This window comes from Perca fluviatilis, chromosome 6 (assembly GCF_010015445.1).
Source record: "Perca fluviatilis chromosome 6, GENO_Pfluv_1.0, whole genome shotgun sequence".
Taxonomy (NCBI): domain Eukaryota; kingdom Metazoa; phylum Chordata; class Actinopteri; order Perciformes; family Percidae; genus Perca; species Perca fluviatilis.
The window spans coordinates 3,436,089-3,458,588 of NC_053117.1; the positions used below are offsets into that span (position 1 = coordinate 3,436,089).

General features: G+C 42.2%; 1 protein-coding gene across 2 annotated transcripts in view; it reads left to right on the forward strand.

The window, feature by feature from the left end:
• LOC120560521 (tight junction protein ZO-2-like) overlaps positions 1-22,500 on the forward strand; it is an 86,400-nt gene that overhangs the window by 924 nt on the left and 62,976 nt on the right. The window lies entirely within an intron of this gene.

A 22,500-nucleotide genomic window follows, 5' to 3' on the forward strand; every position in this document is an offset into this window, starting at 1 on the left:
GAAAATGTTTTTATTTTTTATTTTTTTTTTATTTTTAATGATAAGGGCAATTGAACATTTAGTAGGCACATAATTGTACCTAATGTTACTGTGACTGTTGCAGAGAGGTGATAACCACACAGTAACAACAGGCCCCTGAGGCTGCTCAGATTAATGGTCATCCTTAATGGTGTGTGTGTGTGTGTGTGTGTGTGTGTGTGTGTGTGTGTGTGTGTGTGTGTGTGTGCTCTATGGCAGACAGGAGAGTCTTCTTCAATCCTTTCAACAACGGTACTCTAACATCTTGGCTTTTCATTATTAATACATGCAGTATGTCTGAGCTGTATGTCCCCTCCATTCAAACTGTTAATACACTAAAGTAAAATAATCCTGAAGTGTGCTTCTTGTACAGAAAAAAAGCAGTTGTAAACAGGTCGTTTCTTAAAATGTTAATTCTTTACTTTGAAATATTGTTTGTAGTTTGTCGTTGGAATTCTGAAAGGGTTTGATGTGTCATTTGAAGAGTTAGTAGAGTTGAAAGCAGACCAACCGGACCGTGTAAGCGCTGGAAGCTGAAGTGTGTACACTTTAAACCGTGAAGTGTCAGACCTAAAAGTAGATGAACTGGCAGTTGACGAGAGAAACAATGAAAGCAGTTGCAAGTTAGGGTTTGGCGATGTCCCCTAAATTGGCAGCTGACGATGTTTACAGTAAAACATCGTGATGGACGATGATATTGTCGTCGGGTGGGGGGGTAGCAGCTCATAACTCTTTACATAAATATTTTAATGGTGCCCTGCTGGTAGGTTTTACAACGTGACCTACTTTCACTTAAGTACGGTGCAGTAAAATCAATCAGATGTCCATGATCTGCGTAGCGACAGTACAGTGGGACGTTTGCCTTCAACAGAGCGACAGTAATAACCTAACATACCATCATTACTGAGTTTAAACTACATTCACTGTTATGTTTGCACTGAATAACGCATTCAGTAAAGCGAAACATAACTCTTGCAGCGCACATGAACAGATGCGCAATATTAGCTCACACATAAAATAGCACCCTCGTGAATTCGCCTACTGTTGCTAACGTACATTCATAAATCCTGCATAACATCGTCCAGTACCTACAGGACCTCAGACTGACTTATTGATGCCCGCACAGAGTAGTGTCGACAAACTTACTCCAATGAGGGGAGAAAGGAAAGTGTGATAGCGCTACACATTAACGCTTTTTTCTCTCTCACTCAAAACCACTGTGTCCAACGTTACTAGAAGGTAGAGCGAGCTACAACTGACAGGGAGAGAGAGAGAGAATGTATCACTACAGCCAATCCAGTCTGCTCAAAGCGATGGTCTTTTTCACAAATAGGTTGCACGTAAAGAGGGAAAAAGTAGCTTCCACTTAAGGAGCCCTATGTCTTGTCTTTGTGTCTTTGCTAGTTTAAGACCGACGATGGTGGCTCTCCATCGTGATGTCGGCCAGCCATCACGATGGACGATGATATCATCCATCGGCACAACCCTATTGCAAGTGTTAGTGAAAACATCACTTTCAGCTGAAGTGGGCGCTCATGTTGGAGATGAGCCTCTAGGAACCCGGGCAGCTTGCTGTAGATTTCATCTGTTGATCTTAGCAAGTGTAGGAAAAGTCCAGTTTTTACTCTTTTTAATTGACTGATGGGTGAGTGAGTCTGGATCAATGAGATGCTTCTCATGTAATTAAAAGGAACTTCACAGTGATGCATACTGAACACAAATCTACTTTATCCATCCCATTCCTGAGCCATGTCTAATCCAGTCAGTACACTGTTCATTCACACAGGTAGACAGTCAGCTGAATGAAGCGCAGCACCTTCATGTATTATAGAACATGGAATCAGGCCACAGCTGAGTCCTCTCCTTTCTTACAGAGAGAGAATTGTATCATCCCTACTGTACTGTTGTTCACTGGAAGCCATGATCACCTTCCCAGAAATCAATGGAGCTGAAGTATCCTGAGTGTCATCAGCTTTCTATCAATACTCCCATGATTCCGTGGGCTCTGTTCACCAGCTTCTTCTAGCAGCAGCGAGCCCAGTTCAGCCTGAGTGACGTATCCACACCAACACAGCTGCTGGCAGTGAACAGGGAGAGCATTCACACACTGGCACATATCAGATAGAAACAGCTGGCACAGCCAAACACTGACGCACTATATCCATGGAAACAGGAGAGCTGTTGCACAGAATAATCCGTATGTCTCTCGGAGACAGTTGGAGCTTCATGCTAACACTAACAGGGGACACGTCATGGCAGCTGCATTACCATTATTTTCATTGTTAAATAAACTGTTGATTGTTTATTGGATTTAAAGGGGCATGTCAGTGATTTTTAAACAAGAAGACCAACTGACTTGTCATGTGGAGTAGTCTACCACCCTGTGAAGACAGTTAATGTCTTTCTAACGTCTTCTGTGTTATACCCACACACAATATCTATCTATCTATCTATCTATCTATCTATCTATCTATCTATCTATCTATCTATCTATCTATCTATCTATCTATCTATCTATCACTGCTATGGAGGGCTTTAAAGACACTCGTAAATTTACCAGGCAGAGAGGGTCTAACATAAGAAGCTATCAAATTACATTAAATAGTATCCAGTATCCATAATAATATCCAGTTTTTGTAGCTTGACTCACACCATGGATTAAAAGTCAGGATATCCCTGCTTTCTGTTTTGGACATTTTAATTTGAAATATCCAAGTTGATTAATTGTCAGAAAATAGTAGACATGCCATCACAATTTCCCCCAGTCCAAGGTTCACGTTCATAGGCTGGATCCAGTCATTGTGTGGCGTATTGCTTTCTCCAAAAATGTATTATCAGAATAATTGTGGATTCATTTTCTGTCAGTCAACAATTAATCCTTTCAGCACTATTTGGAGCACTGATTCCCTCGCTTCCTCTCTGCAGTCCTGTGAACCCCAGGGTGCTTCATGGCTCAGTGCTAGGGCTTTAAGTTAGACAGAATGCATCAGACATCCTAATGTGTGGCTTTAGAGTGTGTGTGAGTTGTGTTTCAACAGTAATCCCTGAAGTGATGGTAGATGAGCTCGGGGCTGTGGACCCCCTCGCGCCATCCCTCCCCACCACCCCACCCTGTGTGCAACACACAGAGACTCTCTATAATTAGATTAAGGCTGTTTCTGGCTCAAGAATCAGCTCCTCGTGTAAATGTATAAAGCAGCAGTGTCCACATGTCTCCGTATCTAAAGTTTGTAAAATCCTCTGATTCTGTTAGGCTGTCCTGGCTAACCTCAGGAGGCAGTTGGCTCGTCAGCTAATCTTGTTCACCTGGGCCTTGTGCTCACTCTGGGTACGTCCCAGGTTCTCAAATTGCATCCATGTTTACTTTCCTTCCTTCCTTCCAGGAAGGCTGCTCTCTGTATCCTCGCCTATAGCTCCTCAGAGAGCCCTCCTCCATCTTTGCTCCTCGGGGCAGGAATAAGAGCTTCATGAAGGAGGGCCAGAACAACTTCCGGTTCAAGCGAGGAGATATCAAATTAGAGACTTGGGAACCAGCCATAGTCTCTCCCTTCCTACCTTACATCCTTTTGGTTTGCACTTTCAGCACTTCCACAGCACACATGATGCCACACAGGCATACATTGCTGTCATGGCTAAAGTTCTGTGGAGGCTCCACGCAGAGCTTTCGTGTGTGTGTGTGTGTGTGTGTGTGTGTGTGTGTGTGTGTGTGTGTGTGTGTGTGTGTGTGTGTGTGTGTGTGTGTGTGTGTGTGTGTGTGTGTGTGTGTGTGTGTGTGTGTGTGTGTGTGTGTGTGTGTGTGTGTGTGTGTGTGTGTGTGTGTGTGTGTGTGTGTGTGTGTGTGTGTGGTAGAGAGAGGGGCAGGGATTAGCTTTGAAACAAGTGCAGACTCTAGAGTCCTAGTGAGAGAAACAAAGTGTCTCCCCTGTTCTTTCTGGCCACAGTGGGAACTCTGGAGCAGGAGAAGTTAACCCTCTCCTTGATTTCATGTTAGGGTTTGGCGTAGGGTCCGTATCATCATGTTCCTACGTACGTACCCGCAGCGTCATTTTAACGCATAAGCATAAATTGGCCTTAACTCTGCTAATTTCCACAGCCCATTGTTCATTTGTGGTAAGGGTTAGGCTTTCTTCAGCTAAAGAAACTGTAAACTAGTTATTTGTAGATGTGGAGAGCCAGTGACTTATTTTTTCAATAGTGGAGGCTGTTAGCATATAGCATATAGCTACAAAAATGCAATTTGAAAACTGCATCTACATCCACAGATTGCCTCTAAAGAAGTTATGCAATCTAAAAGACAAGTGGACAGTTTCTGTTAATAGTCTGGACGGAGATAACCTCTGACATTGTGTGGTGTTTGTGAGGATTCTGATCTCCGGCCTGCTGATTTCGTCACTGCCTGTTGTTCTCACTCAGGTTATCTCCTGCACGGTTGGTTTTTGCTAGTGAAATCAGGACAGTCAACATTACAAGTGTGCAAACAGGATCAGACAAGTGTGCTCTGCTGAGCCTCACCTCGCTCCTCCCACTCTCAGTTAACACTTGCAGTGCTTGTTGCCCGTGTATCTTCATCCACCATTTCACCTGAACTGGCTTTGCCTTTTTAGCCTTTTCTGCATAAAATGTAAGGCAAATGAACTAAGCCAACAGATACTATGTTGATTTGTTTTGGTCAATCATGTCAAAATGTGTGTTTTTTAGGAGCTCTAATCACCGCCTCCTCCTTGTGTATTGATCAAAGCAATGCCATCATTTTCAATGACATGTCAATCGACTTTAAAATACACTCACCTACATGACATGCATCCAATGGACCTTCTTCACAGCAGACATTTTGACTTGTCATAGTAGGAAAAGCACAGCTGAAATTGATAACCTTAATGATGGCTCAATTCCATCAAGTGTCCCAGTAAGCTATTTCAGTGAGTCAGTATGCACAATACCAGGGCCTCTCCTAAGTGGAATGCAGCCATCAGTAATGATTTTGAATACACCTGTGCTTTTCCTACTATGACATGTCAACATATCTGTATGGCATTCAGAAACTGACAGCAGGCTGAGGTTATGATAGGGAGAGATGGCAGAGAAGTGTCTGAATCCTGGAGTTATGAAATTGACTCTCTGAAGCATGGCAGGAAGCATGGTTGGAATATTCCTTCTTAAAACTATTGAAATATCTATTTTTGCACATAATGTCCGTAAGAGGGCAAAGGTACAAGATACATAACTACTTGTATAGGTATATTTATTTCAACATAAACATGTCTTAATGACAACTTAATGTTTCATTTACACACTCGCCAGATTATTGACAACATTGTCAGGCTCAGTTTCTGTAACCATTATAGCATGAAGGCATGTTTGGTGGAATAAGCAAGCTAGCTAACTAGCTAGCTCCCTCCTCTCCGCGCCCACCGCAGGGAGACTTCTATGCCGAGCGAACGGATGACAGCCTGGGAGATGGACAGTCTGGTTATCCATCCCTCGATGTCCATTGCCGTCCTGGCGGAGAGTGAAGCAGAGGGACCGTAGGCTCTGTGCGGCTGCTGCTGATTCAGGCTTGTTGTTTGTATCATAGAAACAGTTTGTATATCTAGTTTTACCTTTTTGAATGACAAATAGATTTCTGCCGCCAGCTGGCATGGAGAGTTAGTTCTTCTCGCAGAACGTACATCCAACTTTTTGGCCAAGACACAGGAGACGTGAGGAGATGCTGCAGTCAGCCTTCATTGACACTAGTTCTTGCGGTTTGCCTGCTTAACACCAAGCTTTACAATGTGGCCCAGATGAGAAACCTTGACCATATTCTCTGAATTTCCAAGAGAACTGATTGAGGATATGTACTGCAATATACTACTTGAAGTTTCAAGATATTCCAGATATTCCCTGACCAATGGGAACTGTGCCAGATGGGCTTGGACAGCTGCTGGGAGTGGCTGACTGATAAGATTCCTGTGTGTGTCTTGATATCTGTATGCGTATGTGTGTCTGTGTTTAGCGTTTATTGGTACTGCCCTGTGGCTGGGGAATGGGTTCAGAGGCCAAGGGCGTGGTGCACTGCTGAAACCCAAGCTGAGACCAGGGAAGACTACATTTGGTGCAGCGCTGGTCTCTTGCTGGTCTCTGCATGTGGGCAGGACTTAAAACAGCATCCAAAGCCTGGTGTCATAAAATGTAGAAAATGAGCACACAATGCACACATGAAGTAGATTCAGAGTGCGGAGGGCAAGATGTATCTCATGATACATTGACGAATCAGAAGCCATAGGCACATTCAATCTCAAATCCATGTTGAACGACACGTTTCATCTGAACGGTGTGAAACGGTGTGAAACGTGCTTTGAGATATGTTTTCTCTTGTTTGGTTGGTGTGTCTCTTGTTTATTGGCTGTTTCAGAGGTGATACCCAATCAGCAGCGACGTGTCTGTAAACCCGTTATAATAAAAAGGCAGAGCGCACAGAACAGGGTGCTCAACGCACGTGCTACTACGTTTTGTCGGGGCTCAACGTGGCCCAGGTTTTTGACTGGGCATGTGTGCGTAAAAGTGCTGATCTCAGCCACAATGTGTAGATAATCCTTTGCTAAACAAAGTTAAAAATGAATTTGACTGATAGCATTATTTATTTATTTATTTTTTATAGATGTCCCGTTTTAATATTGTTGTTGTGAATTCTTTTAGCCACTACTGTATAGTCATGTAGATCTGATATCCTGACAGCCCGAGACTGTGATAAATGGAGAGCAGCATGATGCAGTGCAGCAGGCCTCGTGTCGGTTGGCTGCTCCGACGCTCTCAGCTCCGCTGCTGAATGTTTGTGGCTGAACTACTTTTGGACCAGACACTGGTGCAAACTCCTCTATTGAGGTCCACTGGAACTCTGACCTCAGCAAGTCAGGAGAGACTCAGCGGTGCACTGGGATTTTATAATGAACCATAGTGACCAGTACGCACAGTTTTTATTAGTTTGACTGTATGAAAATCCCATGAAGCTTTCATGGTAGCAATGCTTGCATGTCGTTAGCCTCCTGAGAGTTGCAGTTGACTGGATGTTTTGGCATGCTTGGCCTCAGTACGATGAGCTGGCAGTATCTCTGCCCAGTGGGACTGATATGCTCCTCCCATGCAACTTAATGACATGCCACTTAGCATAGCCTACCTCAGCTCTTCTGCTTCACTGCCAGTCATGAATTCCAACACACTCACGCACTCACGCATAGACTAATGCACATACCCTTGATGCCCTGTACTCCAGTGTTAGGGACTCTGAAGTGTTGGCCCATTAATGCTGTGGAGAACAACAACGCTTCCTTTCTTCGGCATTCCCTACCCCACCCTCACCCACTCAGATCAGTTCACATACTTAAAATATCCTGTCTGCAGCAACATCCACCCTCCCTGCTCCCCCTGTTAGGACTCTCTGGACTGGTTTCTAATAGCTGCTATTGGCGCCACACAACAAGTAGGGTGTCTGAGACAAGAATACAGAGTAGTCGTACAAGTATGCAATATCAGGGAATTATGTATGCATATATTCTTCAGAAAGGACTGATGGACATTGGGCAATTTTACAAATCAACAAATTTTACATTCTTACAAAACTTCTGTAAAAGAACCAAATGTAAGCTTCTTCTCTGTCGGTTGTCTACGAAAATCCTGAGAGGCAAGTGTGGAAAAAAACAAAAATTCTGATCTACATTGTTTTTCTCTCCTGTCTTAATTTGTTTTCATCTGTGAAACAGGTGGACAAAAAAAGTTTTGCCAGGTGAAAATAAAAAACGTTGGCAGGTGAATATTGATTTTCTGGTCAGGATAATTGAATTGTGTTTTTGTAATACTCATTTCGGCCACGAGAGGCTGAAGTGCACCACTACCCCATTTTCTAAATACGACTAAAATCATTCATGTTTTATTCCATGTGAGAACTAACGCTAACAGCAGATTAGTGCAGATTAAAATACACTTCTAGCCAAAAGAAAGACATGGCAGTAATGTATAGCCACTACAATATATGTACCGTGTGTTTAGAGGAGATGGAGAAATTGAATCTCACCTGGAAGGAAACATGAAACTTCCAGAACAGAACATGGGGGAGTGGTGCACTTCAGTCTCTTGTGGCCAAAATGAGTCTTACAACAACAAACCCAAAATGAAATGTACCTGACAAAACTTTGTTTTTACAGATGAGTTTTTTGTTTAACCCTTGTGTGGTCCTTCGGGTCACTGGGACCCGAAGGACCACACAAGGATTATGTACTTCCGTTTACTTTGTTGAGAATTGCTCTCTAAACAAGGGTTAATACAGCATTTTGGTCAGCTTAAACTGTGTTTAAATGTGGTCTAGAAATAAACTTTACTTACTTACTTTACAAGAAACAGGGTTTAGAGAGCAATTCTCAACAAAGTAAAGGGAAGTACATAATCCTTGTGTTGTCCTTCGGGTCACTGGGACCCGAAGGACAACACAAGGGTTAAAGATCTTTATAAAGATTATCCTGGCAAAACCTTGTTTACCTGTGTTTAAGTCACAAACACAGGAGAGAAAGCTATTTAGATCAGACTTAGAAAATGGATCACCAGAATACATTTTTCCCACGCTTGCCTCTCTGGGCTTCCGTAGGTCTCCTATAGTGTCCAAACCAGCCAATCAGTGTGAAGCCCTTATTTAACAGCTCAGCACTGCACTGTACAGTGAACAGTAAAGAAAAGATTTACATGTGGACCACCAAAAATGTACTTTGGCCACTAAATTTTGGGGCTTGGTGGCCATGCGGCCAGTGCTTAAAAATAGTCTATCCCTGGCATGGTTGTTAGTGCCAGACTGGCTGGTTTGAGTATTTCCCAATCTGCTCAGTTACTGGGATTTTCACGCACAACCCTTTCTAGGGTTTACAAAAAATGGTCTGAAAAAGGAAAAACATCCAGTATGCTGCAGTCCTCTGGGCGAAAATGCCTTGTTGATGCTAGAGGTCAGAGGAGAATGGGCCGACTGATTCAAGCTGATAGAAGATCAACTTTGACTCAAATAACCGCTTGTTACAACCGAGGTATGCAGCAAAGAATTTGTGAAGCCACAACACGCACAACCTTGAGGCAGATGGGCTACACCAGCAGACGACGCTACCGGGTGCCACTCCTCTCCACTGAAAACAGGAAAATGAGGCTTACAATTTGCACGAGCTCACCAAAATTGGACAGTTGAAGACTGTAAAAATGTTGCCTGGTCTGATGACTCTCGGTTTCTGTTGAGACATTCAGATGGTAGAGTCAGAATTTGGCGTAAACAGAATGAGAACATGGATCCGTCATGCCTTGTTACCACTGGGCAGGCTGATGGTGGTGGTGTAATGGTGTGGGGGATGTTTTCTTGGCACACTTTAGGCCCCTTAGTACCAATTGGGAATCGTTTAAATGCCACAGCCTACCTGAGCATTGTTTCTGACCATGTCCATCCCTTTATCTATCCTCTGATGGCTACTTCCAGCAGGATAATGCACCGTGTCACAAAGCTCACATCAGTTCAAATTGGTTTCTTGAACATGACAAAGAGTTCACTGTACTAAAATGGCCCCCACAGTCACCAGATTTCAACCCAAGAGAACAGCTTTGGGATGTGGTGGAACGGGAGCTTTGTGCCATGGATGTGCATCCCACAAATCTCCATCAACTGCAAGATGCTATCCTCTCAATATGAGCCAACATTTCTAAAGAATGCTTCCAGCCCCTTGTTGAATCAATGCCACGAAGAATTAAGGCAGTTCTGAAGGAGAAAGGGGGTCAAACACGGTATTAGTAGGGTGTTCCTAATAATCCTTTAGGTGAGTGTGTGTATATTTATATATATATATATATATATATATATATATATATATATATATATATATATATATATATATATACACACACACACACACACACACACACACACACACACACACACACACACACAAGATTACAACACAAGTCTACTCATGGCTGAGGGCACAGAAACACTAAATACCTGCAAAACATTCACATCAGCCTCAGCTGTACTTTGGGTAATGCAAATATGAGCATACAGACACATTATACTAATATGGTGAACATGGGAAACAGTATATATGCTAAACATCAGCGTGCCAGCATTGTCATGATGATGTTAGCATTTAGCTCAAACGACTGGTGTGTACAGCATGGTGGTAGACTCTTAGTCGAGTTGTAACTTAATCTGTGTGTATTCAGTTGTTTAGGGAGGTTTGTGTCTGTTTCTGAGGTCAGCTTGTATCTTTTCTAACTGAAGTCTGGTACAAGGAAAAGAGATCTGGGATAAGGTTTTCTGGGATTCTGGTCTACACTAAAAGTCAAATCCCTCCCAAGGAAATGCTCCCACGCATTAATATCACCTTTGGCAAATACTATTCAAACTAGATACAGACAGTATGGCTGCCATTACTGGTTTAATGTGGATATTTAAATCAGAGAGAGAGAGAGAGAGAGATTGTTGTTTCGTGTTGTGCGTGCTGCGTGCGTGCGCGAGACAGATTGTTGTTTCCTGTCAGTGAACATGACTAAGAAGACGTTATCTGTGGAATTGCAGGAAGAGGGAGTGATGGTTTACAGGCTGCTTCCCCTGTGTTTCCACGCCACCACACCCTGAGTCCTGAGGCCCAGACCAGACCACAGTAGTCCCCACTGCTGCCTCAGGCCCGCATTTATCAAACGTTCATAGCATTAGATATGATCTCTGGGATAGAGCCTGTCATCATTATCAGCGGTGGGATATCGCCACACAAGCTGTCAGCGCTTGTGAACACAACTATCTGCCTCCAAAACATTTCCTGCTCCGATGGGAAACATTTGGCATTACAGAAGGTTGTTGTCATGTTCCATGAAAAATAAACGATTTGTTCTGGGCACAATTAAGGTTTGGAAACTAGTATTCGTTGCCTATTTTGGATTTTCAAAGTATACAGTATATAAGCTGCTCAAATTCTCCAAGAGCTGCATGTCCTTCTGGGGAATCGTGTAGTCACAGCAGGTCTGTGGCTGCGTCCGCTCTGTACTGTATGGACAAGCCTCCTTTAAGTGTGTGTGTGGTGTGTGGTGTGTGTGAGTGTGTGTGATGCTAATACGGGACAGCTGACTCATGTTGTTTTCCAGCTCATCCAGTTTAGAATTCAGCAATGCAATCAGCACCATAACACAGACTGTAATTGAAGGGAAAGGCAGCCTACAGTTGTGCAGAAACATTGGCACAAAAATAGCAGTTGTAGTTAGGGCTGTGTATTGGCAAGAATTTGGCGATACGATACGTATCACGATCCATGGGTCACTGTTCAATATATTGCAATATATTTCGATACTGTGCGTAAGGCGATATATTGGGATTTTTTTTAAAGTATAATTTTAGAAAAACTAATATTTAAAAAAGACATGATGTTCATAAAAGTCAAAGAAGTTTACTTTAGGTAAACAATTCAGTACACACTGGTTCACAGGTTCTTAGTGAGCTGTGATATGCTAAAGTAGGCCAAAGTTCAGCCATAGCTACGTTGTTAACTTCTAGCAAAAAGTCAGGCACTGTTATAGGCACTGTTATAGGCACTGTTATAGGCACTGCTAGGCACTGCTAGGCACTGTTATAAGCACTGCTAGGCACTGTTATAGGCACTGTTAGGCACTGCTAGGCATTGTTAGGTACTGCTAGGCAAGGACACTAGTGGTGCGTCTCAGCATAGTCATCTAGCGGTAGGGGGTTTAAACACAACATAAACGTGAACCACTGTCTTACATGATTTTTGAACGTTTACAAAAAAAGAAAATCGATATTGCCTTTTTAAAAATCAATACAGTATTGCAAAATAAAATATCGCGATACTCAAGTGTATTGATTTTTTTTCTTACGCCCCTAGTTGTAGTATCTTGTGTACATTTTATAGAGTTATGGCTTGTCTTGAAAAGCCTTGACATGGTACACCGTGCTCTTTCAGCAGCCATGTTTACAGGTCAGCAGCTCTTCAATTTACCGAGTTGAAAGTGGCGTAGAAATCAAAGTCTCGTCCTGTCGGGACGGGATGTTAATCTGAGAAATGAAACACTGTAATTACTGAGAAATGACAGGATGGACGCTTTAGAGAGAGAGAGTGTGTGTGTGTGTGTGTGTGTGTGTGTGTGTGTGTGTGTGTGTGTGTGTGTGTGTGTGTGTGTGTGTGTGTGTGTGTGTGTGTGTGTGTGTGTGTGTGTGTGTGTGTGTGTGTGTGTGTTTTGTGTGTGTGTGTGTGTGTGTGTGTGTTAGCAGTGAAGTCTCTCAGACAGCCCTCCCATGAACATAAAGCTGATGACAGAAACATATCAGATGCTTTTTGAACAGAACCCTCTGGCACAACATGGAGTCATCTAACAAATAATTTAGGAAGCAGAGAGAGGTCAGGCCAGTATGTGAGGGGAGGCAGACTGCTGCTCTGAGGTCAGACAGAACAATGGACAGACTCACTTCTGCTTCTAGAAACCAGAGAGGGAAGAAAGAGTTGTATAGTTAAGTACATTTTATTTATATAGCCCAATACCACACATTTTACTCCAGGGGCTTTACAGTCTGACTGTGCACAGCATACCACGCCCCCTGTCCTTAGACTTGATTCAGATCAGGAAAACCTACCCCCAAAACTTTTAACAGGGAAAAATGTAACAAACCAACTGAGGAGGAGCCCTCTCCCAGGACAGGAAAGAGATGGTGTGTGTGTGTACAGAACATAGTAAAATGACAGTCTGGACACTCAGTATCAAGAACTGCCAGAAAGGCTTCACTTAGAGGATGGAAGGCCTTATTAAGATGAATATGAAGTCATTCATAATTGAAATCTCATCTGAGTGAGTAACAAGGTCTGGGGCCAAGGTGGAGCCTGTTGCCCTGGACAGATTTAATACCAGATCTGTCGTGTGTGTGTGTGTGTGTGTGTGTGTGTGTGTGTGTGTGTGTGTGTGTGTGTGTGTGTGTGTGTGTGTGTGTGTGTGTGTGTGTGTGTGTGTGTGTGTGTGTGTGTGTGTGTGTGTGTGTGTGTGTGTGTGTGTGTGTGTGTGTGTGTGTATTGAATGTCTTTATTGTCATTGCATTTAAGTACAATGAGCTTGTAGAGCCACTCTAGTAAGGTGCATCATTATAACAAATATACTGTATATATAAAACTCATCTCACAACACATTCATTTCACACACACACACACACACACACACAACCACTGTCTCTCCTTCCCTCTCTCACTCCTATCTGATCTGGTCATGTTTCCTCTCTCCTCCCTGCATCTGTCCCTTGGACCTGCAGGATAACAACCAAATTCCTGCAAATATAAACTAAGCCAGAAAATATAAACCACAAACTGTCTGTGCACACTCTGAAATAATGTCTGATCAAGAATGTTGTGAAAAGCAGCGTGTTTCACTGTCCAATCTCATCAGGCTTATGCAAACCTACGAAGGCTTTAAAAACGAAACAGTTGTGTACTCATTAATACATGCACAAACTGTTGTTACTTCAGACAATCACTAGTTATCAATAGAAAAATACAGTGGAGCAACATAAAAGAAAATAATGCCCACTCATTTAGACACCATGGGTCCCAGGTGTCTGGACACCTACCAAACCCTGACGGTGGAGAATCCCAGAGGCCATAACTGTAGTTTACTGGTGACCTTCAGTATGTTCAACATCACAACTCTCCAAACCTGTCAGGTACTGTCACGTCTGCTTATCTGAGACCGGTTAGCAGGAAGTACATGAAGGAATGAATATGGGAGAGCACACACACTGCACAGTTTGGTCACCGGTGTCCGTTCTCTCTTAGCGGAAGTCCAGTAGTCTCTAAAGGGACTCAGCATGTTTAGCTTTGTTTCCAAATGGACTGAGTGTTTTCGCTAATGTTTTGTCCAAGACAGTCTGTCCTTTGTTCAGTCTCTGTCATCACATAGTGCCCCCCCCCCCCAACACAGAACTGTGAGAATAGAACACAGAACAGAGGTGTGTCTGTGTGTGTGTGATGAATATATATATATATATATATATATATATATATATATATATATATATATATATATATATATATATATATATAATATATATATATATATATATATATATATATATATAATAAAGGCATTCAATTCAATTCCCACACACACTGTGATCAGTCCAAGATAGTTACCATGTGCATTATGATAATAATGATGAATGCATTCCTGAATATGAAGTAGGTCAAATGGCAGCATAATGAAGGCAGAATGAATGAGAAGACTAAACAAAGTGCAGAATGGTGATGTAAATAAAGAGCTGTGTGCTGTAGACAGAAGACAGTAATGCTTCATTGTCTGAACACAAGGACAGTGCTGTGAAGGGACAACACTCACTCCTTATTGGTGGACTGCTCTGAGCTAATACAATGAAGAACGCAACAAATGGCTGCTGCTAATCTCACTACGGCTGGGACGATATGCTTTTGTCCCGGTTTGATTCTTTCCCGATACATGAGTGCTGATCGGATTTGTGTTGTGATTTAAATTTGTTGTGATTCTAGAAGTATTGGGATTAGATAGTATTGATTATTGGGATTATCTTTTCCTTCTTTAACAAAAACCAAAGTTAAATGATACACTTCTAGAGACAATATATCATGAGACATTTCTAAAAACTGATAGTTTTCGAAGAAGAATGACTTCACATGTCAGTCAGTCAGTCTGACATGTAGATCTGATGTAGTCACCGTCGGTGGTACCGTAGAAACACAACATATTTAGCTCAATCATTGGTCAAAATAAATACATAAAAATAACAATTCTATGGAAAAGAATCGATTTAAAGTTGTTGCAAAAAATCACGATACATACGATTTTTTTTTATGTATTTTTTTTTTTTTTCCCACCCCTAATTCTCACCATGTTCTATTATCTCCTGGTTCTGTCATTGAGAGCAGGTGTGATCCAGTGCAGCGGCAGCAGGAGACAGACAGCAGATACAGCAATTTTGTTAATTCTGAATAGGTCTTCATTCTGTTCAAGCAGACATTGTTTCCATTAATTTCATTATAACGTAAAATTAGCAACCTAATGTTTTAGTTTTTTTGAGTCACTGTGGTGTTACCTTTCTCATTTTTGATTTATTTAATTGTAAGAGAGTGCCTTACACATGATAAAAGGACATCAAATACAATCGAGGATAAAAACACAATAAAGTCCAAGACTTATTTCCATTGTGGTCCTCAACACACATCAGGACAAGACAAGATACTTAATTGACATAACATAAAAACGTTTTTCTTAAATAAATAAAAATAGTAACTTGCCCTTTAATCTATTCCGCAAACCCTCTCTAGTAACCAGACCTTGATGCTCTTTTTAAAAGAGTTCAGGCTGGAAATGACTCCATTAGGGTCCATAACCCCTAAGGGTACGTCAGAGTTAGTGCAAGGGAGCCGCCAAATTATGTTAAGAATGTGTTTATAGTTTCTTTTTTCAAAAAATCAAATATGTCTGAAAGTATACAATAATATGAATCCTACCTATTGTTAGCAAAGATGAAAAAACAAAAATTGTATTTACACATTGAAAATAAGCTTTCTATAGATATGGTAGCTATTATGGTAGCCATACAGTTATGCTTAAGGATTCACTGGTGCCTTCCACATGTATGTTTAACATTAAAACACAATATAAATAATGTATATCCATTCATTTTTATCCATCCGGCCCAGTTTAACATGTAACTTAATTTCATACAATATACAGTATTTTCAGTAGTAGGGGGTCCCTACTCCGTCTCTCTTTCAGTTAAGGGGTCTTTGGCCTAAACGAATTGAAGACCCCTGATGTAAAGTATATGTGAGTGGCTGTGGTTCTTAAAATTAATGGAGATTGATGTCAGACTTTGGCTCCTATTTGACATTTTGAACCTGCTGATGAAGGGTTGAAAGCTATCTATATTCATATTTTCTACATGTCCGTGCCTCTTAGTACGGTCATAAGACTGTGAAGAAGAGTGCAGAAGGATACTTGATACATGGGATCTGATGGGGGATTGTGGGTAGTTTGACACCACAGTGTTGGAACGGAGCCAGGACTTGTATTGTATGTTTTGTGTGTTATGCTAACACAGCTACAGCTCACTGCTGGCTGGAGGGAACTGGTTGCCATGACCTCGTGCACGTGACTGAGTTTGTGTGGGTTGGAGTGTGCACGTGTGGTTTGAGGTCAGAGTTGTGTATAGTGCCACAATATGTCCATTGTATGTAGTTGGACTTGGAGCTGCTGGGGCTGCTGGGACACGGAGTGTCTGAGCGTCGGCTGCTGCCTCACACTGACCTTGATAATACGGAGCTCAACCAACCAACATTTTGAGGCTGATATTGATATTTGAGAGATTGAAGCATTTGATAGTAGTATATCTGCTTATAGAATATTTTTAGCTAAAACTATTGGCCATGCTGTTATAATGATCAGGCTCCTAATTTACAACATAACATACATGAAGTAGGGCTGGGCAATACATCAATATGATATCCATATATGAGGCTAGATATCGTCTTCAATTTTGGATATCATAATATCTTAATATAACATAGGTTTAGTGTTTTCCTGGTTTTAAAGGCTGCATTACCGTAAAGTAGGGCTGGGCAATAATTCAATATGATAATTTATCGTCTTTCAATGGAATCTTGTCGTGATGAAATCATATATCAGGATAGTGTAATGTACAATTATGTTGTCTAAATTGATAATAAAAAGCAATACTAACAACATTTTCATAGAATATCTGTTTTGAGGGAATATCATTTGAAGAATTGCAGATACTAGAACCACAGAGATGGACTTGATATCAATATTCTCACGTGACTTTAAGTTTGACAGCAAAGCACAGTGTTTTTCAAAATGTCAGATAGCTGCTTGAACAGCGTTGCATAATAGTGGAGCTGTGTGCGCTGACCCTTCATTATTCCAGAGTTAGCGCCCTGCAGGACGACCCTGACCCTCACCTGCTCCCTGCAGCAGCTGTCAGGCCGCTTCACAGCCAGCTCAGGCTGTGCACGTTCAGACATAACGTGCACATCGGGCAAGGCATATTCTAGTGTTTGAAGTTAGCTGTTTTTCATTCAGCACACTGCCAGTGCTTTAATGTCAGAGGGTTTTATTGTTCAGAGCTGCTCTGTGCCTGCAGCTGCTTTCCACTTCAAAGCTCTCATTACACACACACACACACACATATGCACGCACGCACACATGCACAGGTCTGTGATGGTGTGTCTAGGTCTGTGTAGGCCTGTGTGGGTCTGAGCGGGTCTGTGTGGGTGGGCCTGTGTAGGTCTTTGTGGGTCTGTGTAGGTCTGTGTGGGTCTGGGTGGGCCTGTGTGGGTCTGGGTGGGTGTATTTGGATTACAACATGCTGGCTGTTGAAGTGCTGCCTGACTGCAGTTCTGAGAGCGATGTGTCCTGAAGTTAACTGACTGTTGAATGCACCACTGCTTTAAATGTGAAAAGAGTCCGCCTTGCAGAACCGACATATTAATATGCAGTTCAGGTGCTTTTGTCTGAGAAATGGCTTGAATACAGATCTAATCCGTGTGGACTGCATTTAGGGAATATTTTAGAACTGATGCTCATCCAGTTACACGTGTGGGTGTACTGTGCACTGTAGACTCTGTGAGTTGTAGGGGGAAGTAGACAAGCTGCAAACTGGTGTAATGTTCCATCTGATGATCATAAATGACCTGTAACAGTAAACGAGACTAACCGTGAAAAGAACGCTACTTTTATTAAACCTTTGCCCAGAATGATTTACGGCAGGTAGACAGCGCTACAGTCACACATTCTGACGGGTCACAGAGCCTGTGCAGCCAGGTAAAAGGCAGCAGGAGTTAAGGACTAATTGAATTCAAATTTAAGTTATCAAAGTTATCTGCTGTAGTTATGGCTGATACTGGGGCAGGACCATCACAGAATGAAATTTAATTAAACAAAGAACAACTAAAAGCTAAAAAGGAAAGTGAAAGACAACAGGCCAATTTTCTATTAAAGAAAAGATAGAAAATAAATATTTGTGTGTGCTGGAAAGTGGTTAGAAAATATGAAATCGGAATCGGCTAAAATCAGTATCGGCAGTTCAAACTCAATGAAAAATCGGAATCGGCCTAGAAAGTTGAAATTGGTGCATCTCTAGCTAAGCCATATGTCTGTGGTCTTATCAAGAGCACAACAGCTGGAAACATGACTGGTGCTGGGATGTTAGTTCCCCCAGGTTGGCGTAAATAACCACCAGCTGAAATCCCCAAAACCAGTGTTTAGTTTGAGTGTATGCAAAAGGTGTTGTGCACAGCGGCTTCATGTAGGCGCTCTACAGTTGTCTTACAGAGAGCTAACTTGCTGGTCACATGAACATTCCCTCTCTGATCCAGAGAGTCCTGTCTTCTATCTGATTGGTCTCTGCTGCCGCTGACTCGTCCTTCTCTCCACTCATGTGGGCTGCGAAGGTCAGTGGCTGGCATAGGGAATCCCAGCGCCTCAGCCTCTCAGCTGCACTTTGAAGATTACACTTCCATTTTAATGAAAGCCTTCTCTCCCACTCTCTTCCTCCCTCCTCTGGGACCGAGCCTGTGGTTTCCAACCGCTCCTGATGTTGAGTTTTATTTGTAAGAAAAATGATGAATCAGTCAGGGATTTGTCTATTATTACTTTGATTCATTTTGCTTTAGATATTCAACTTGTATTATGGAACATAAATCTATGTGTGCAAAATTTAGATTTTTATCAAATGCACAGTTTTACTTTAAAGTGTCTTATCAGTTTAAACAATAAAGACATATATATATATATATATTTTTTTTGTGAAGATCCAAAGTTTACTGTCATAGGTAGCAAGTCCAGATAGAAGGAACTGACAATCCACAGGTAAAAAGGATTGGGGCAGGTACAAATCAGGGTTCCGGGCTCCGGGCTCCGGGTTCAGGGTTCAGGGTTCAGGTTTGGGTTTCCGGGGCTGGAAATCAAAGGCTTGAAGCAACATTGAGGATGTGTCAGAGCGAGGTGGAGGTGGAGGTGGGCTGTGGGTGGATGTGGGAGTGGGAGTGGGAGTGGGGAGGGAGACCGGAGAGACAGTCTGAGGACCTCTGGTGGACGGATGGAGAACGGCAAGATTGTGACAGATCTGATAGAATATGTTATATTGCTGTAGATGAAACTAGCCACCAGTATATAAAGGAGTTAAAAGGGGCACAAGCTTAAAGATCTACAGCGGTAAAATGCAACAGACACATTCATGCAGCAGGAATATGAATCCAGAAACATCAGATAGAAGAGGAAAACACTGACAACATTGACTGAACATTTTACTGCAGTATTTTACTTTACCTACTTTAATTTAGTTGAAAATATATACATACTTTTACTTCAGTAAGGTTTTGAATGCAGGACTTTTGCTTTAAGTGGAGTATTTTCACAGTGTGGTATTAGTACTTTTACTGCATACAGGATCTGAATACTTCTTCCTCCCACTATTGCTGACGTGCCAGCAATGACGAGAAGGACTGTGCAAGTAATCTCTAATAGAAAGACATTTTGGGTATTAGTATGTCTGAGAAAGCCAAATGTGTCCTGAGGGTGGCTGTGCTCTGTGTGGTGCCATGACGACATCCCATAAATCTCGGTAGTAAAGTGTAGGACTTGGTTCATCTTTCATCAGTCCAAGCTGACCTCGGACTCAGTTTGGCATGCAGCTTAATGCAGAAGCTATCATACTTTACAAGGAGTACTTTTACATGCACACTAATATTTCACTATTATTGTGAATATGACAATATTCCTAATTTGATACGGGTCATGTAAACAGCATATTCTGTTTGGATATTATGAATAAGGTCTTTTTCTAAATATAGCATTTTCTGATTAAAACGTGTGGGATATACCGGTATTATTCAGAATCAGCGTTTTTGCTGCAGTCTGTGACCATTTAGGACCTCTTGCCTGTTTACGGCTGACCCACGGCAGGTGATGCGGGCCCTCACATTACCAAGGCAACAAGTGTGAACAGTGCTTTGCTTGTGAACCAATATGCAATGCTCGGTGTTATTCTGGGCCGTCATACAACCTGGTAGTAACTAGAGCTGGAACCATCTGTCATTGGGGATGAAGATTATTGTTTCTGGCTCCTTTTTTTTTTATTTTTTAGATCAACTATCATAGATTATCGGGGGGGGGAACCACCATATTGTCCCTGGTTCACACGCATCTTCTCCATTTGTCTCCTACAGTGTTGAGAGTCCATATTGTGCACCGGCCTGTTCCCTTACCTGCTTCCTTTCACTAATTCAGCCGGACGTCTTGGGCATGTTAAGCAAGCTTACAGGTGTGAGTCTGACTCTGAACAAAGCTCAGCTGACTCAAACTCTGCCGACAGCCATCTTCTCTGATTTACGCTGTAGAAGGCACTGAAGCACTCTCTGAGCAGTCCTCCTCTTCTCTCCCAGCATGCACTACATGCCCAACACGGTTTGTGGACAAGTGACGATGCCGGCCTCTCTTGTTCGACAGAGCGTAGTTGTTCTCATCCCATTAGCCTCCTCTCTGCGCCTCTCTGAGGAGCCTTGTTCTTTATTCATAATGGAAAAAGATAATGCCTGAAATATTTACAACAACAAGCAGAGGAAACTGTTTAAATAAGAAATGAGGTAGAACAATTTCAGAAGTTTCTCTGAGCTTTTAAGAATAAGGTTGAAGAGGATGTGCAGAAATAGGGAGAGTCAAAGTCAAAATGTCTGAAGGAAATGTGGACTCAGATTAACAGCCAGTAAAGGAGGATAAGGCAGCGTAATCCAGAGTCCCAGGTGGAGGAATAAGTGGTCAGTAGTAATGGAAGAATAGAACAAAACCTTTCGCTTAATTAAACAGTGGTCATTAAATCCTTTATTCTATAAATGTCCAAACTAATGAGCAGTGTTCAGCAGCCTTCCCACAACCAAACCGGAAAAATCCACTTCTGGTGATATTCATATTCTGAATCTCTTAATGTAGCTGGGGTTGGAGGCACCATAACTGTACTGATTTATTTATACATCATGTGTCACTGGGTGGAACATGTAGCTAACACCAAAGTAGCACTGCAGGTCCTCACTGACACTTCATTAGCAGCTAATTACATGGCTTTTTTTTTCCTGAAGCCTCCGTGCTCTGCTTAATTAAAGTGATCAGCAGACTTCTGTTGGTGACTGTAACCCTGCTGCTGTCATGCCCTGTGATGGCACAAATATTTATTATATTCAATTATTATCGGATAATCAAAATGTATTCTCAACTCTCTATAGTGATCCCAAGATGACCCATAGTTTATAGTTAAAACCAATGAAATCTGAGATTGTTGCATAATATAGACGAAGCAAAAGCTGCAGCATGGGCATTGAGATGTGAGCTCCTCAAACCTGATTGATGCAGTTTGTGTCGAACATCTCCCTACTCTTCAGTCGAACCCCATCACAGTGACATCATGCACCTAGCCATGGCATCATTTTAAATGTACACTATCAAGATATTTTTTTGACAGCATTAAGGAACTGAGGGCCTGATTTACCGTAAATTGCGCTGTAGCAAAGCGGTACTGGTGCTATGATATGGCTGAGTGCAGACTGCGATATTCCCACTGCTGATGCTAGGACTGTTTGAAATGATCCTGATGCCAGTATCTGTAATGTAGCGAGGAGTTTAACAACTGCTGGAATGGGATGTGAACGCTGAGTGGGAGATTCAATTTCATCTTTGATTTCTTCCAGTAACTCTAATATTGCACGGCTGCTTGATCTGTAACGTTAAATGATGTTGTGTTCACTGACAAAGTGTGATTCTTGTGTTAAAAATATTTTCAGCCTCGCCTATGTCTTCGTCTTGCTCAAATTACTGTTGCCATTTCACCAGCGGCACAAAGGTCTACGAGGAAACTCTATTGCGGCTGGTTTAAAGAGGCGGAGAATTTCCCCCGCAGAATAGAGGCGCGCTCTTACTGACAGTCTTTGTAAATACCACGGAATATATAATTAGGTGCACTTGCGCTTATCCTCCCACCTTTTTGGGTGGAACTCCCACTTTCCCCACGACCCTCCCACGAACGCATATTGAAAGCGCAACTTGTCTCTTCTCGCTCATGTGGCAGACAATCTGCCATTTTACCCAAGTGCGCCCTGTTTGTAAATAGCCCGCATCGGTTACGTCCGTCTTTGCGACCAATTAGCGCCTGGAAACAGGCGCAAACGGCTTGATAAATCTAGCCCAGAGTGTCCGTTCGACATTAGTCCTGGAACTCTGCATTCATGCACAGATATGTGTGGCGGTGTGTTGAATGCCTGTGGACATACAGGCAAAGACAAAATCATTTCAGATTACATTAAACCCTATATTCCTAGAACTGCCCCAGAACATGTATAATACTCCATCAAATGAATCATGCGTTTATGAACTAATGCAGTTAGATAAGCATTAAACAAG